The sequence below is a fragment of the Pinus tabuliformis genome, chromosome Q, assembly GCF_031772625.1.
Source record: "Pinus tabuliformis cultivar Carrire ecotype Pingquan chromosome Q, CPIR1, whole genome shotgun sequence".
Taxonomy (NCBI): Eukaryota; Viridiplantae; Streptophyta; class Pinopsida; order Pinales; family Pinaceae; genus Pinus; species Pinus tabuliformis.
Window position 1 is genome coordinate 642,414,105 of NC_142296.1, and position 6,000 is coordinate 642,420,104.

The following is a 6,000-nucleotide window of genomic DNA, read 5'->3' on the forward strand; positions in this document are numbered from 1 at the left end:
CTTTTTAGTTGAAATATCTCTGGGTTGAAGAATATAAATTAAGAAAAAAATTGAACAATGTGATGATTATCGATAGCTTACTTGCTATATCCCTTCTAACGGTTGGAATATCAAGTCACTGTCCCTATTTGCAATAGCTCGAAAGATCACATTAAAATAAAGGTATTTTAATGAGGCATGACATTGTGATGTTTCATAATCTCTGTTCAAGAACCAGTCTAGTAATGATGACTGCAGGATAATATAATGCACAAACCAATATGCTTGGCACTTCCTAGGGTTTGACCTTGAACATGAGTTGTCAAAATTCTGTATAGCTGATATATGGACAACTCTTTTTTCTCGAGGAAAAATTGTAATTTTCTATTAATTTGAGTAAAATTACATGTTGTAGATGCCAACCTGGCATATGCAGAGGGTTAGGCCAAAGACTTCAAAAAATATATATGTCTGTGCAAAATTACCCAAGAGGTACTATAGCTGATCGGATATATATATATATATATATAGGGAAAAAAAGAGCATAATATCAATAAAAAAGGACTGCATTAGGGCCTATCAGCCCCCGATATATGGACGACTTGTTCAAGGACTTGCTTGATAGATTAAGTAGAGCTCCAATATTGAAGCAGTTTATTTTATCCTGGGAAGTCAGTATCTGTTATGCTTATGTATGACAGTCAGGATACGTCTTAATGATGTATGGGCTTTAGGATTTCAATACCTTATTCCGACATATTGAACCTAGATTTGATTTGTATTGCTAAGGTTTTTCCAATTGTTGAATATGCTATGCTGTCAATATTTGTCAAGTTCTATATTTGATTTCAAGCTGATATAATGTTAGCAGACCTATTCAGTCATATGTCTTGCTATGAAAACCTTGTGTCGATTTATGGATGAGCCTCTCATATTAGACAACTGCTTATTGAGATATCTCTATTTTATTATCTATAATTTGAAGTACATCGCTGGAATCAAAGATTCCATGAATATTCTGATGCTAACTTGGTTTGCAGTATGATAGATGAAAACTAAAAGAGCACATCTAGTGCTTTATCTCTTGATTCGGTTGCTCTGGAAGCACCATTGAGGTTGAATGCATATTGCAGTAAAGCCATTTGAGTTAGCTCTTCAGTGAGTCATTTTGTGCACACCTCCATTGTATATCGCTAAAGAAGATTTAGGGAATCCAGTATTTCACATACCACATTATGTGGTACAACAAAGGACATACCCGTTTTATGGCATGTTTAAGTGGACAGATCTCATGATGAGCAGGTTGTCTAATGGTCACGGTGCACTCTGAAAAGACAAGTTTAGGCTGTGGTCTCCCTTAGTAAGAGGAAGTGAAATCAATCAAATATTTTTTTCATCAAGATATACAAAACGCAGAGGATTGCTAAGTGCTGCCAAGATCTCTGCTATAATTCAATATGTTTGTTATATATACATCTATATGTTGCTGGATAGAGCTATGAGGCTCCCATTGATCTAGTTTTGATTTTCAAAAAGCAACTTGGCACTATTCCATTTATGAAGGGATTCTTGGTTGAATATTGAGCTTTAGGAGCTCCTAGGGACTTGGGGTACTTATTGAGCTATGAGCGACCATACAGTGAGTGGTTCACCTTCCTCTAGTGGTGCATTGTGTACAAGGTGAGTGGTTTACCTTCCCCTGTGATACCCCATGGTGGTTGACATGTGTGTAGGGTGAGTGGTTCACCTTCCCCTACAATTGTTGACACATGTGTAGGCAATGTTTTTAAAACCGGAACCGGTGACCGGACCGGTCCACCTAATGAACCGGTTTACCAACCGGAACCGGTCTAACCGGGACTGGTTTGGTCTAAACGAACCGGTTTTTAAAAAATACATTAAATAATTAATTTTTAATGAAACAAAACTATTTTTAAGATGTAAAACCATGATAACCATCCAAATCACTTCTGGTGCAGAAAAAGCTGTCGATCCATAGAAATCCTCCAGGCCTCAAAACTCTATCCCAGTCGAAGATGACATAGTCCAAGAATTGTAGATCTATCCAACCATCCAGAAACCGCGTAGTATGGATGAGATCCAATGTGTTGTCAAAGAAGGGTAACCTCTGATTGATTGCTAGATAAAGAGGAACAAGTCCTCTAAGAGCAATTGTCTCACTGAAAGAAGCACCAAGATTGATAGTAGCTGAAACAATTGTTACATTAAACTCTCTCATTCTAGCTGCAAATGTCCCAGTTCCGATACTAAAATCCAACCCAATACGTATCTCCATAGGTTTAATGCTCAGAACATCAGCAATAAGAAAATTTGGATTGTTGGAAGAGTTTTGAACTTGCATCCATCTGGGAAATTCATGACTAGTAAGGTTAAAGCATTCAGAACATTTGAAAAATCCTTTGCGAGACCTATTGTTTGCTAAACATGTGAAATTCTTGCACTGGTAATGACTCCAACGAGCATTCCTATCATCCGGGAGCTTCCAAAGGGATTCATTGATGGGAAATGGTTTCTGGTAATACTTAGGAGCTCTTGCAAAACATCTTCTTCTTGGTAAAGGATCACATCCATGAACCATTAATTTTTGAGCTATATTCTAGTCATCTTTACAGTAGTCACCAATATCATAGCCCATGTATTCTTCAAGTTCTTCTTTCATGGAAAAGCAAGCATGACCAATGCTTGGGAACGTTCCATTTGCTCCAAGAAAATTCTTCTTACCCAATCTGTTTTCCTTTACTGTAATATACTTGCGAACTTCTTCTATAAAGAAGAAATCTGCCAGTGGATTGGCTTTCTCATCAGTGGAAGTTCCAGCTACTTCCATTGGATCTTTAAGCTGAGTATTGATATCTGCATTTTCAGGTACCAAATGCACCCCAGGAAGTCTTATTTGATCTAGGAAAATTTTAATAAAATCCACAGGGACAAGAATTTCTGCAAGAACTGTGCTGAATTTCAAACGCTCTGATTCAACTGTCTTTGGGCCTTCGGATCCTTCGCCATGCATCTCCTCTAAGGATTTTTCTATCATATTCTGAATTCCCTCTACTTTTATCTTCATGTCTTGGAGTTTGGAAAAGAGTTCTGCAGATGTAACATTTGGATATTCTTTATGGATGTAAAAGTGTTTGTAGTTGTTTGCATCATTCACAAAGAAACCTGAAGAGTAGAGTTTCACTAAGCTCGTCAAACTGAGAACTACTAGCACTCCTAATAGCAATTGAAGACCAGTCACCAGATACCACCTTGGTCAATTTCCCTCTTTGAAAACAAGTTAATCTCTGCATTTTTTCTCCGGGTTAAATATTGATCCACACACAGAGGAATTCAGTGGACCTTCTCAATTCTCCTTATGATATTGTTGTCAATTAAACGTCTGCAGAAAGATTAATGAGGCCTTTTCTACCATAGAGGCACCGAACAAATCTTTTATCCACATAGCAGAACATCATGCTGGTTGGAATATAACAATCCATTTTGCAGCAATTCTTCAAAACCCCACTGTAGACATTGTCATGGAAGGACTTTGCATGAAGTAGGACCAAAACTTACTGTAGAAATAGGGAACAAACAAGCAGGTGGCCTAAAACCGGCCGGTTTAGGACGAAACCGGTTCTGTCCTAAACCGGCCGGTTTTCACCGGTTAGGGCACAAAAATGGATAAATCAGCATTCAAACTGGGTTTTTTGGCCGGTTTAGACCGGCAGGCTTGCTAACCGGCCGGTTAGACCGGTAACCGGTTTTTAAGAACGGTTTTTAAAACACTAGTGTAGGGTGAGTGGTTCACCTTCCCCTATTGTTGATGACATATGCATATGATGAGTGGTTCACCCTCTCCTATGACATATTAGCAGGATGAGTGGTTCACCTTCTCCTACGAGTACCCCAGTGAGAGATACATATAGGCAACTGTTGACATGTCGGTGGGATGTGGTTCATCCTTTTCCCACATGTACGATGCTTATTCCTACGATTTATGATTGACATGTCGGTGGGATGTGGTTCATCCTTTTTCCCACGTGTAGGATCCTTCCTACTATTGTTGATTTGCATGCATGTAGGACATGGTTCACCCTTTCCCTACTCTTGGTGTTTTGCATGCCTGCATGAGGTGGTTCATCCTTTCCCTACAATGATTGTGATGTGTGATTGTAGGAAGTGGTTCATCCTCTCCCTACGTGTGATTATGACATGTGTTTGTAGGATGTGTTTTTTCCTTTCCCTACGTGTGGTTGTGAGCAAGATGTGATATATTCTTTCCCTACTGATGTTCTTGCATCATCCTACCCATGTAGTCCAAGACACATGGGAAGTACCTCTCATCTGGCCAATGAATTGGGAAAAGTAGTTTGGGACCGTAACACTATTGATGGACGCATTGTGTACTCTTGTACTCCCTATGTCTAAGATGCATGGTGTTCTTCAACTTGATCACTTGGGATCAAGTCTGATTGGAGTTTACTCTTTGGTTATATGGATTGACTTTTGTCAGTGGAGAGTGGCAAGGTCTTGTGACTCACTCTCGATTGATTCCTCTTTATTATTCATATTAGTGTTTAGCAAAGCAGAGATGAGATACATGGATGGTTTATGTCGACATGATGGCATGATTGTCAAGTGGAATTCTCCCTAGTTGAGAGGGGAGTGTTAAATTTGGCAACTAGGGCCAAATTCCACTTTGGCCAACTCAGTGGATGGAGATAAATCATTCCATTGAATTCCTCTTTTCTAGAGGACCAAAATCAATATAAAGATCATCAAATTTTCTAAGGAGAAGTATGATTTTGAATTTATGTTTCTCACATGAAAAATTAGCAAGGTTGGCCTCACCTATATGTTGGGTCAATAAGCCCAATAGTCACCTCTCTTGACCACAACAAATTGTATATATTGGAGTGCCGTCTTGTTTTGTTTTAAAAACAATTTTCCAAATATCACCTTAAAAAATTCTAATATGTTGATAACGAATTCTTAAGTTTGAATTAGTGAAATAGATTGCATTCTTCAACTGATCTAGCAAATCATCAATATGAGAAAGATGGTAACGATTCTTCACCGTGATTTGTTCAATTCTTGAAAATCTACATGCATTTTCCACGTACCATCTTTCTTTGGTACCAGTGCAATAGAAGATCTGTATGGAAGTACTTGGTTGGATGACTCCTTTCTCGAGCAACTTTTGGACTTGCTTCTTGATTTCTCCATTCTCAATCACTCATAACCTATACATACCAATGTTAGGAAGAGCAGTATCTTGCTGCAATTGGATTTCATGTTGTATCTCTCTCTTGGAAGGTAATTCTTTAGGTTCTCAAAACACTTCATCATAGTTAGAAACAATCTTGCTTAATTCATCTTTATGTCTAGGATCACAAAAAAAGCATTGGATTTATCATCATCTTTAGCTTTTACAGTCATGACTACAAAATTTTGGCTTGCATTTTGGTGAAAGTGTTGAGGATCATGGATGGAGACAAATATCTAATGTAATACATATATGAGGGTATGGACAGGGCCGAAGAGGCCATCAAGGATTTCTATTAAGGGGATTCATCTAATATCTCCTCATATGGGAAGTTATTTATTCTAGGTGGGAGAGGAAGCTACATTCAACGTTGCATGTAGTGGGATCATATTTGAACATATTCTATAATGAGGGGTCTAAAATTCAGAAAGATCCCAAGTTGATGAGAGGTGTGATGATATCTATTGACAGGAACTACCCGGATCAAGACATACAAGACCATACCTACAAGAGTTTGTCATCATAATTTTGAGTCAGTCCTGCGGTTCAGTTTATAAGCATAATTGGTCAGTATTAGAGCAAATTTACACCAAAAAGCGTGACAGGGTGCTGTGAGTGGTCAGAGAAGTTGGTCTCCATCTATGACAACCTTTGGATGCTCACAAAACAATTGCAGGCAAAGGTTATGGATCCAATTTTAGTAGATAAGATTGCGTTAGTCTTTGATTGGGTCTTGGAGGATGAATCTCTTG

General features: G+C 38.4%; 1 pseudogene; it reads right to left on the reverse strand.

The window, feature by feature from the left end:
- Window positions 1–1,912: 1,912 nt before the first annotated feature.
- On the reverse strand, window positions 1,913–3,064 carry LOC149221101 (putative methyltransferase At1g29790; annotated as a pseudogene).
- Window positions 3,065–6,000: the final 2,936 nt, after the last annotated feature.